The sequence below is a fragment of the Octopus bimaculoides genome, chromosome 20 (genome assembly GCF_046866305.1).
Source record: "Octopus bimaculoides isolate indiv1 chromosome 20, ASM4686630v1, whole genome shotgun sequence".
Lineage (NCBI taxonomy): Eukaryota > Metazoa > Mollusca > Cephalopoda > Octopoda > Octopodidae > Octopus > Octopus bimaculoides.
Window position 1 is genome coordinate 24,005,510 of NC_142947.1, and position 12,500 is coordinate 24,018,009.

Genomic DNA, 12,500 nt, shown 5'->3' on the forward strand with positions numbered 1-12,500 from the left:
TCTGCCTTGTGGTCCACACACCACTTCCACCAGTGTTGCAGTGCTTGAATCCTATTGGTGAAGCTTTCATCCTGTTGGTCAAAAAAAGTCAACAGCAGATATGATGTCATCATCACTGCAATACTGATTCCCAGCGAAGTGGTTTTTCATGTGATAGTCAGATTGGGGTCAAATCAGGAGAATAGGGAGAATGATCAACCAGTTCAAAGCAAGTCATGCACAGTCACCATTGAAAGCAAGGACTTGTGTACTGGAGCATTGTCCTGATGAAACAGGACCCCTTTTGTCAGTTTTACTGAGCATTTGGTCTTGATAGCCTTTCATAACTGCCTCAGCAAGTTGGCATAATACTCTCCACTGATGGTGTGGCCCTTTTGAAGGTAGTCAATAGATATATTGAATTTTTCATCCCCCAAAAAGTGTTGTCCAGCTTTGCATTGAACACATCCTTTACTGAGGTAAACACTTCCTATCTTGCTCTGATTCTCCTCAAGATTTTAGCATTCATGTCTTGGCACATTCATTGTGCACCCCAAACATATATATATATATGAGCATACATATTTACATAAATATATATATATAACAAATAATATGTACAAAAAAAGTCATATCTTAAAAATCCAACAATTGTTTCAATTGCATTAACATATACATACACACACACACACACACACACACATATAAATGATATCACACCTCCCCATGTTCCCTCCCACATCCCTTTCCCAGTTTTCAGAGTTGGCACTATCAATGTAGGCACTTTGAAATGTAGGTCTAACGAGATTGTTGAGATGCTTGAACGGAGGCATGATGATGCATGTTGCATTCAAGAGGTAGGTGGAGAGGAGCTTCAGTCAGGTTCCTCACAGGCAAGACACATAGGTATAAAATCTTCTGGGAAGGTTAACAGTGACAGGGTAGGTGGCGTGGGCATACTTCTTGCAGAGAAATGGGGAGATAAGGTCATAGAGGTAGTCAGATTGGGCAACAGAGTGCTTAAGCTTAGGCTAATCTTACAGAACAGCATAGTGACAATTATCTCTGCCTATGCCCCTCAAGCAGGCCTACCAAATGAATTGAAGGACCAATTTTATGATATTCTTCTGCAGGCTACCTCAGAGACAAGTGACAATGACTTCCTCTTCGTGGCTAGGGATTTCAATGAGTATGTCGGACAGCAGCCTGGTATCTTCCATGGTGTGCATGGGGGCCAAGGATTTGGCTCCTGAAATGAAGAGGGAACAAGGCTACTGGAGTTCTGTGATGTAATTAACCCTTTGATCTGCAACACGAACTTCAGGAAGCCAGCCAGCCACCAGATAACCTATCAATCAGGTGTCTGTGCTAGCCAGATCAATTATATTCTCACCAGACAGCAGGATGCATGGTTGCTCTTAAATACAAAATGCTCCCTGGTAAAGAATGTACTCCCCAGCATAGACTAGTCATTACTGACTTTAGACTCCAAGCCAGAAGGATGCCAGGAAGCAAACCAATTTGGAAAAGAAGGATTTGGAAGCTTAAGGACCCTTCATATAGTCAGAGATTTAGGGACATCCTAATTGAGAAATTCGATGAAAGGGAGGAGGAGCTACAGACATAGAGGGCAACTGGGAATTCCTGAGGGACAGCTTGCTGAGTGCCACAGACCAAATCTGTGGCTGGTGCAAAATCCCAACCAGACTTGGGGTAACATGGTGATGGAATGATGCAGTAGACAGGGACATTAGAGCTAAGAAACAGGCTTGGAAGAATGGGAGTAGCAGGAAACTGTATCAGATTGCCAGAAGGGATGCTAGGAGATACCTCTATCTAGCCAAGGGAGAAGCAGAAAAGAAGTTTGCCTATATTCAGCAATATGAGGACTAAAGAACTGAAGTTTTTCAGATTGCAAGATAGTGTGTGAGAGAAAATCATGATGTCATAGCAGAGAAATGTGTCTGTATGGATGCTAGTACACTTGCATGTAATGATTCTGCAAAGAAAGAGGCTTGGAAGTGCCATTATGAAAGACTGCTGAATGTAGAGAATGAGTGGGAGGAGGAAAGTCTGTCACATGTTGACCCAATTGAAGGACCAGCTACCCAAATCAGCAGTTCCATGGTAGATAAAACAATTAAGAGTATGAAGACAGGAAAAGTCCCCAGCCCATCAGGAATCACCACTGAGATACTTAAAATACCTGGCAGTGTGGGTTATGTTCTAGTCACCCATATTGTAAATCAGGTGGTTCACAAAGGAGTCATATCCAATGACTGGTGTAGAGCACCATAGTCAACTGCTACAAAGGTAAAGGTGATGCATTAGATAGAAATAATTACAGAGATATCAAATTGCTGGATCAGGTGATGAAAATTATGGAGTCATAACCCAACTAATTAGGGAGTTAGCTTAGATGAGAAGTAGTTTGGTTTTGTGCCAGGGAGAAGCACCACTGATGCTATATTTCTGGTAAGGCAGCTGCAGGAGAAATACATAGCCAAAGATAAACCTCTGTACATAGCCTTTGTTGATTTGGAGAAAGCCTTTGACAGGGTCTCCCAATTCGTTATCTGGTGGTCAATGCAGAAACTAAGGATAGATAAATGGTTGGTGTGAGCTGTACAAGCTATGTACAGGGATGGATGCTACCAGTAAGGTGAGGGTTGGCAACGAGTATAGTAAAGAATTCTGGGTACAAGTAGGAGTTTACCAAGGATCGGTGATCAGCCCCCTCTAGTTCATCATAGTCCTCCAGGCAATAACAAAGGAATTCAAGACAGGCTGCCCCTGGGAGCTCCTCTATGCTGATGACCTTGCTTTTATTGCTGAATCACTACCTGAATTAGAGAAGCTTCAGGTATGGAAGCAAAGTCTAGAATCAAAGGGCCTTAAAGTTAACCTAGCAAAAACCTAAGTCATAATAAGTAAGAAGGCAGACAAATCACAAATCCCTTCAGGTAGATGGCTCTGCTCAATCTGTAGAAAAGGTGTAGGTAGAAACTCCACAAGATGCACAGTGTGAGCTTTGTACACATAAAAGGTGCAGCAATATCAGAGAAAGGTTAACAGGGAAAATAGCTTTTGCGTGTGGAAGATGCACAGGTGCAATAAACATTGAAAATGGACAAAAAATAGACTCCATCAAATGGCGGGGGGGGGGGGAGCTAGAAGTAGTAGATAGCTTCCATTATCTAGGTGACTGAGTAAGTTGCGGAGGTGGATGCTCTGAATGCGTATCTGTGAGAATAAGATTAGAGTGGGCAAAGTTCAGAGAGATCCTACCCCAGCTGGCTACAAAAGGACTCTCAGAGTGTAAGGCAGATTGTTTGATTCCTGTGTACGAACAGCTATGCTGCATGGCAGTGGAACATGGACTGTGATAGGTGTGGACATGCGTAGGTTTGAAAGAAATGAAGCCGGTATGCTTTGGTGGATGTGTAATGTCAGTGTGCATGTTCAACAGAGTGTAAGCATCTTGAGAGAAAAGTTAGGCATAAGAGACATCAGATGTGGTGTACAAGAGAGATGGCTGTGCTGGTATGGTCTCATGTGATGCATGTGGATGACGACAGCTGTGTAAAGAAGTTCCACTCTATAACTGTGGAAGGAACCTGTGGTAGACAAAGACTCAAGAAGACATGGGATGACGTGGTGAAGGATGATCTTCAAACTTTGCGCCTCAGAGAGGCAATGACTAGTGACCAAGACCTTTGGCGAGGTGTTGTACTTGCGAAAACCCGTCAAGCTAAGTGCATCCGAGCTGGTGGCATGAAAAACACCTTCTGAGCATTGGGCCTCACACAGGTAAAGTTGCTAAGTTCCTTTCAAGCATTGGGCCTCACCGAGGCAAAGTCGCTGAGTTCCTTTCAAGTGCTGGGCCTCACAGAGGCAAAGTGGTTGAGTTCCTTTCAAGTATTAGGCCTCACGAAGGCAATGACCAACACCTTTGGCATTGAGAAAAAGATCCATCAAGCCAAGCAAAATTGCAGTCGTGACAGATACTGGTGTCATGCAAATTGGCACCTGTGCCGGTGGTACGTAAAAGCACCCCACTATCATACATATGATACCCATGCCAGTGGAACATAAAAGCACCCATTAGACTCTGAGAGTGGTTGGCATTAGGAAGGGCATCCAGCCATAGAAAATCATACCAAATTAGACTGGAGTCTGATGTAGCCTTCCAGTGTGCCAGCCTGGTCAAACCGTCCAACCCATGCCAACATAAACAACAGACATTAAATAATGATGATGATGATGATATATATATATATAATTTGACAGGAAGGACAACAAAAGAAAGAAAGAGACCTCGATATTATGCAAATAGAGGAATTTATCTGTAAAAATATGTGACACTTATTCAGCAGCCATGATAAAACTCTGAGTTTCGGATGCCCGGATGGGAGCCCACGCCAACATCTCTTCAGTTATCCGGCCAATTGAAAATTCCTGTGAAAAATCTTTAAAATTTTTCACAGGAATTTTCAATTGGCCGGATAACTGAAGAGATGTTGGCGTGGGCTCCCATCCTGGCATCCGAAACTCAGAGTTTTATCATGGCTACTGAATAAGTGTCACATATCTCTCTTTCCTTTCCCGAGCTTCTAGTAACACAATCTGTATCACGTCCTCACGTTGTTGTTTTTTGTTGTTTTTTTTGTCTTTTCTTTTTTTGAACCTATATATATATATATATATATATATATATATATATATATATATATATATATATATATATATATATCAATATTATTAAAATTAATAATAATATCTTCAAAAATATATGTCAACACATTATCAAGGTAATCCAAATTGGTGAAATTCCAACTGAACATCTGATAAAATTTTAGCAGTTAATAAATGCTAACAAAAAGAAACGCCTATATCAAATTCAACTTAAGACATTCATTCAACCAATAGAGACGTCATTTAATAACTAATTTACTTTATAATAATAATAAAAATAAAATCAGAAATAAAAATAAATGTATTTAAGAAAAGACATTCAATTATTGGAGACTTCAGTGAAGTCACAAATGATGAAATCCAAATGAAAGATAAAAAATACCATACTAATTCTATATTTTTTGACAATTTGAAATCTACATAGAAAAATAATCTAAAAAAAAATAACCTAAAAAATGAGTATTTTTATATATACAATTATCGATGATGTCGCTGGGTAACTAAAGAATAAAAACTATAGCCAATATTTCTACGTTATGCTTAATAGAAACTTAGATACTTTATGTTGGAATAATTAATTACCTATTTATTTAATATATTAAACACTTTTATAGGAATTAACCTTATAATTGAAAAATTATTATAATTAATAATATATACAATTATTGATGACTTTGCTGGATAACGAAAGAATAAAAATTACAGATAAATACCTATTTATTTATTATATTAAACCCTTATATAGAATTTAACCTTATATAAAACTTTTTCAGATATTCAGTTTGAATTTCACCAATTTGGATTACCTTGATAATGTTGTGTTGACATATATTTTCAAAGATGTTATTGATTTTAATAATAGTGTGTGTGTGTGTGTGTGTGTGTGCGTGTGTGAGCAACTGAAACAATTGTTGGATTTTTAAGGTGTGATCTAAACTAAAGATATGATTTTCATCATACATATTATTTGTTGTTGTTAAATACTCTGAATTTCTTAAAATTCTACAAAAGGATTGTTGGATTTACCTGTTGTGCATGAGGATTTAGTTGGGGTTTGTATTCTACTTACATTTACTGGTATCTGATTGTTGTAAACTTAATCTTATTCTTTTATACTGAGTGCGTAATGGATATCTGTCAGGATTTTTTAATCCAATTTTTTCTTCTACTTTATATATATATATATATATATATATATATATATATATATATATATATATACACATACACTGTAAAGTTGTTGGTGTTAGGAAAGGACATCCAGTCATAGAAAACACATCAACGCAGATATTGGAGTATAGTGCAGCCCTCTGGCTTGCCAGCACCTGCTGAATGCTTGACCCATGCCAGCATGGAAAAGACATTAAATAAATGATGATGATATCATCAACATCATTTAACGTCCGTTTTCCATGCTGGCATGGGTTGGACTGTTTAGCAAGAGCTGGCCAGCTGAAGAGCTGTCCAGGCTCCATGTCTCTTTTGGTGTGGTTTCTACAGCTAGATACCCTTCCTAACACCAACCACTTTACAAAGTGTACTGGGTGCTGTCATGCAACACTGGCACAGGTGCATTTATGTGGCACCAGCACCTACAAGCCCACAAGATTAGGAATGCTCAGTTAGAAGCCAAGCCTGTATACAAGGACAACCATGCTTTCACTTAGCTTAACATGACTTTTCAAACACAGCAAACTGCCAGGAATCTCAGTCCCCTGTCAACTCCTCTCTGAATCTGAATGTCTGTAGATCCTTTCTCACCACTTTGTCTCACGTCTTCCTGGGCCTACCTACCCCTTCCACATGTTCCCTCTACAATTAGAGATCAGCACCTCTTGATGCAATTGTCTTCATTCATACGCATTACATGGCCATACAAGTGCAGTCTTCTCTCTTGCATGCTATATCTAATGCTTCATATATCCAGTTTTTCTCTCAAATCACTTACACTCAGTGGTATATGCACACTGACATTACTGGTCCTGCAGAACATCCTGGTTCTATTTCTTTCAAGCCTTCGCCTGTCTTCAGTAGTCACAGCCCATATCTCACTGTCATGTAGCATAGCTACTTGTACACAGACATCATACAATCTATTTTTCACTGTGAGGGAGAGGCCCTTCATTACTAACAGAGGCAGTCCAGCCTATCCTTATTCTTCGTCCAGCCCATTCTTATTCTAGCAGCTAGGCTTTTGAACCCCCCCCCCCACAACTAATTTGTCACCTAAGTAATAGAAACTGTCTGCTACTTCTAAGGATCACCTCTGACATTTGAGGGAGTCTATTTTCTGTACATTCCTGGTGTTTAATATACCTCTACATCTGCCACATGTAAAGACTAATTTCTCTGTTAGTCTTCCAGTGATACTGCTGCACCTCTTATATGTTTATAGCTTGCACTGGGTACACCTTATGAAGTTTCTCCTGACACCTTTACTATATATTGAGCAGGATCCCCTCCCTGAAAGGATCTGTGAGTTACCTGTTTTCCTACTTTGCTTAATTCTAAGGCCCTTTGATTCCAGTCTGTACTTCCATACCTGAAATTTCTTCTCTCGTTCTGGTAGTGATTCAGCAACAAGAACAAGGTCATCAGGATTCCTCAGTTATAGCTAGGTTGACCATGATAAATAATAGGGAGCTAAGAACCAAACCCTGGTGGACTCCTACCTTTACATTAAATTTCTTGCTATACTCACTGGCAACTTTCACCTTACTACCAGCATCCCTGTACACAGCTTGTACAGTTCTCACTAACCACTCATCTATTCCTAGCTTCCGCATTGCCCACCAGAAAAGGGAGTGGGGGACCCTGTCAAAGGCTTTCTCCATGTCAATAAAAGCCAGATACAGAGGTTCATTTTTAGCCAAGTATTTCTCCTGCAGTTGCCTTATAACATCAGCGGTGCTTCTTCCTGGCACAAACCCATCTATGCTAACTCTCTTCCTAATTAGTTGAGTTATAACCTTTTCTGCAACTTTCCTTACCTGGTCCAGCAATTTGATGCTTATGTAATTATTTCTGACTAGGGCATCACTTTTGCCTTTGTAGCAGTTGACTACACCAATCATTGGATATGGTTCCCTCATGGACAACTAATTAACTATACAGGTGACCAGGTCATATCCCACTCTGCCAGATATTTCAAGCATCTCAGCAGGCTTTCCCTATCTTCATATCCTTAACTGCTTTATCTACCAAGCTACTGTCAATTCAAATAGCCAGCCTCTCTGTTGGGTCCACACTAGGCAAGCTCTCCTTCTCCCATACGTTCCCTACATTTAGCAAACTTTCATAGTGGCACTTCCTAGCCTCCTTCTTTGCAGAAGCACTAACTGCTGGTGAGCCAGCATCCATGCGAACACATTTCTTTCCTACCACATCCAATTATCTAACACACAGTCTTGCAATCCAAAACACTTCAAGCCTCTGATCCTCACATTGCAGAACATCGGCAAACTTCCTCCTTTCTGCTTCTCCCCTGGCTAAGTATACCTGTCTTCTAGCCTCCCACTTAGCTACCTGATATATTTCTTTGCTACCACCATTCTTCTAGTCCTTTCAGGCCTGTTTCTTTGTTTTAATGGCTCTGTCTACATGGTACCACCAACATGTCATCCTAGGTCTGGTTGGGATTATGCACCAACCGCAGATTTGGCCTGCCATAGACCAAATCTGCAGTCGGTGCAGTAAGTTGTCCTGCAGGAACTCCCAGTTGCTTTTTATGTTACAAGTCTGTAGTTCCTCCTCCTCCTCCTCCTCATTAAATTTCTCAATTAGGGTGTCCCTAAATCTCTGACCATTTAAAGGATCCTTAAGCTTCTAAATCCTTCTTTTCCAGATTGGTCTGCTTGTTGGAATTCTTCTTAGTCTAAAGTCACTAATGATTAGTCTATGCTGGGGGGAAGTGGGTACATTCTTTACCAGGAAAGGTTTTTGCATTTATGAGCAACCATGTATCTCGCTGTCTGGTAAGAATGTAATCAATCTGGCTAGTGTGGTCACCCAATAGGTTATCAGGTGAATGGTTGGCTTCCTGATGTTGGTGTTTCAGACCATTAGGTTATTCATGTCATAGAACTCCAGTAGCCTTTTTCCCCTCTTCATTTCAGGAACCAATTCCATGGCTCCCATGTACACCATGGAAGATATGCAGTAAAGTTGTAAGAACAGCAGAGAAAGATTGGGCATTTACTCCTTTAAGACAGAATAAAAGTGGCTACAAAAGTTGAATCTGTAACCCTCAGATACTGGCTGAGTGCTCTACCATGAAGCTAAATGGCCCCTGACTACAACTACTGTCAATTTTAACACTAAATCATAGCTTTTCGAAAGCAACATTTTAGAGACAAACTTTAAAAGCATTGAATGTGCTTACAGACAAGAAAGTAAATTTCAAACACAGTATAACATACATACATACATACACACACACATACATATATACATATATATATATATATATATATATATATATATATATACACACACACACATACATGCATAAATATATACATATATATATACAGGGTGCAGTGAATAAACTGTCATCTAAATTACACAAAAAATGAAAATAACATTGACATCTCATTTTTACAGATATATCAGGTAATCCCATCAGTTCTGTCCAATTTTACCTTTTTTAAAATTGAATGAAATTTAATAGTATTTTAGAATGTCTAATGGAATTAAAAAGTATTTTTATGCATATCATCATCATTGTTTAACGTCCGTTTTCCATGCTAGCATGGGTTGGATGGTTCGACCAGTGTCTGGGAAGCCAGGAGGCTGCACCAGACTCCAGTCTGATCTGGCAGTGTTTCTACAGCTGGATGCCCTTCCTAACACCAACCACTCCGTGAGTGTAGTGCGTGCTTTTTACATGCCATCGGCACAGGGGCCAGGGGAGGCTGGCAGAGTGAATTGTGTCATGGTGTTGTTTCTCACAGATGGTGCTCAACTGACCCTACTATCCTGTGTAGTCAACAAAATCCAAAACAACCAATGCACATGCATAAAATAAAAAATATAAAATTGCAACAATTTATCCATTGCACACTATGCACACAGACAGACACACACGCTTATATATACATACACGGATGTAAATATGAGATATGAACACTGCAACGTGCATCTTAAGCTACCAATCAATAAGAGATAATAGAGAAAACTCTTTAGTTCTTCTGGCATAAGACAACCTCTCCTGTTCTGATAGCACAATAACGGTATATACCATATATGCGTAAAGACATATACAATACCAAATTGGGTCAGTTTTCCCTGTTGGTGAGTGTGCAAAATGACACAAATCATAATAACCAGCTCAACTCATGCCTACATGGAAAAACAAACATAAAATAATAATATAGAAGAAAGACATGGCTTTTCCAAAATCTATGCCCAAAGTACAGAAAAAGAGTTGGTATTAATGACATGTGGTCTATTTAATGTATATTGTTTGCAAAAGATATACACTGAGATCACAAGCAGGCTGACAATGAAGACTTCATATATTGCAGATGTCTTGGAGTAATTATAAGAGCTCATAAACTCAAATTAAATGCTTCCAAATGTTTGGAGGGCTGTGTATAAGTAGTTGATCACTTCTGATACCTAGGTGTCCTAATTAATACTGGAAAGAGTATTCTAAAAACACAAACAGAATAAGAATGGGGTAGTAAACATTCAGGATGCTATTAACTCTCTAAAAATGAAGGACAGATTGCATAGTAGTGAAAAATGGGCCACTGAATTTGAGTGGGCATGCTCTGCCTGATGTGTAATGTTATATGTAAACAATGGAGCAGAAACAAGTTTAAAGAAAAGATAGGTGCAAGAGAAACCAGATGTAATGTGGCAGATGAAAATTTGAGATGATACGGACATGTGATACATATAAAGTATTATAGGTTCGGTAAAGAAGTGCTAAGCAATTCAAGTGGAAGGAACCAGTAGCAGAGGAAGATCAAAGAAAATATGGGATGAGATGAGGCTTAGCAACAGGAATGCAATGACAAAGGACTGCCAAAGTGTGATGAGACATTGTGCTAAATAAAACCTGTTTAATCCATGTAAGCATGGAAAAAAGACATGTGATGATGATGTATATTCCCAGATCCTTATCTGTCTCAGATCTTGAATATGCTCCAGCCAATTGAGCTTGTAAGCTTGAGACAGGTTATGTGTGAGTTTGCGCGCGTGTTAGTAATAAATTGGTGTATTTTATATTATTCAAAAGAAAGAAAAATGAATAAGTTTCATTTCCGCTCATTTATTAAGAGAGGTATAGAGAAGTGGGGATAATGATGTTGAACAAACACTCCCAAAGTCAAGTAGTCTCATTTTTATTGTTGGCACAACTACTTTCGGGCTTTGGGATAAATCTATGTGAATGGTAATCTTATAACTTATTTGATCGGCGGGAGACGTGTGTGTGTGTGTGCGTGTATAGATGTCATAACAATACTAAAAACAAGGTACAGTATGTGTAAGAAGAGAAAAACTTCTTTCCTTATATTAACGAATTATTAAAAATTCTAAAATAGGTTACAAATCAGCAGATTTATAAGCAAATATCCATACGAGCAAACACAGGTGAGTGTATGCATAAGGTCTCCATAGAAAGGAGATTGATCCACCCTTTGATATTTTACGGCATGAATAAGTGGCTTTATTTGACCAAATAAAAGAATGACGGAGACAAACACACTAACACAAATATTTCGGATTGCAAGTGGACACCAGGAACTACCCTGACAACAGGACAGGCTGGTGATTGGGAGTTCAAACTGCTTTCCCTCTATCTATCTATCTACATAGATAGATAGACAGACAGCGAGACAGATTGAAAGATGGAGATATATGAGAGGTGTGGGTGTAGTGTATGTAAGCAGAAGCTTGACTAGTTTCCCCGTTTCATTTTGCCAATCTTCAATAGTTTTATATTTCCGCTTCAACACTAACTCCAAGGCCTTAAGTTGACAAAAAGAAAAACGACTATGAAAAATATAAGCAATAAAAGTAAATAAACAAACAACGGAGTATGTTCGAACAACACAACTCGCATTCACTTCTAAAAATCTCAAATACAAATAACCATCACTATTACTACTAGTTAGTGCTATATTTATTACCACTAACCATTGTATAAAAAGTAATAACGGAGATGGCTGAGGCAGAGCGACCAACCAAAAGCAACCCAGTTATTTCATGTAGTCCCTATCCGTCGTAAGTTCGAATTATCCTGAGACTAAGTTTGCCTTATCAAATTAGTCGATTCGTTATTGTTCCAAACTAAATAGGAGAGACTTAAAAAAATGCAGAAATATGAAATATCACTTATTAACTATAGAACGGACTCGTCTTCAATATAACGTGTTTGAAGAAAAGCTGCCCACCCCATGTCATATATATATATACACATACATACATACAAATACATACATACATAATCATACGGAAACAAACTCGTCTCCGTGAGTGTGTATCTATACGGATTTATATCTTAATAGACAAATATCTAGATAGATAACAGCAAGTCAACACAACTGGAGGAGAATGTAAACGGCTAGTTTAATGACAGTATGCGATGCTAGAAATAAGAGCTAAATCATATCATGTTAGATACCTCTAAAAAGAGGGGATAGTCATGGCTGGAACGGTTTTGATACTATAACCGCTCATTCAGGGCTGACTTGAAGCTGAACAACTATAATTTAGTAGGGGTGCACACTGCCAATAATGAATATTGCTGAAATCGTACATAATAATAAAAAAAAGAGATATTAAACTAATTAAATATAGTCCGCTCCGGATACAGT

At 38.8% G+C, this 12,500-nt stretch overlaps 1 protein-coding gene across 1 annotated transcript in view; it reads right to left on the minus strand.

The window, feature by feature from the left end:
- Positions 1-12,500, minus strand: part of LOC106879455 (uncharacterized) — a 49,101-nt gene that overhangs the window by 32,504 nt on the left and 4,097 nt on the right. The gene's annotated exons all lie outside the window — the stretch shown is intronic.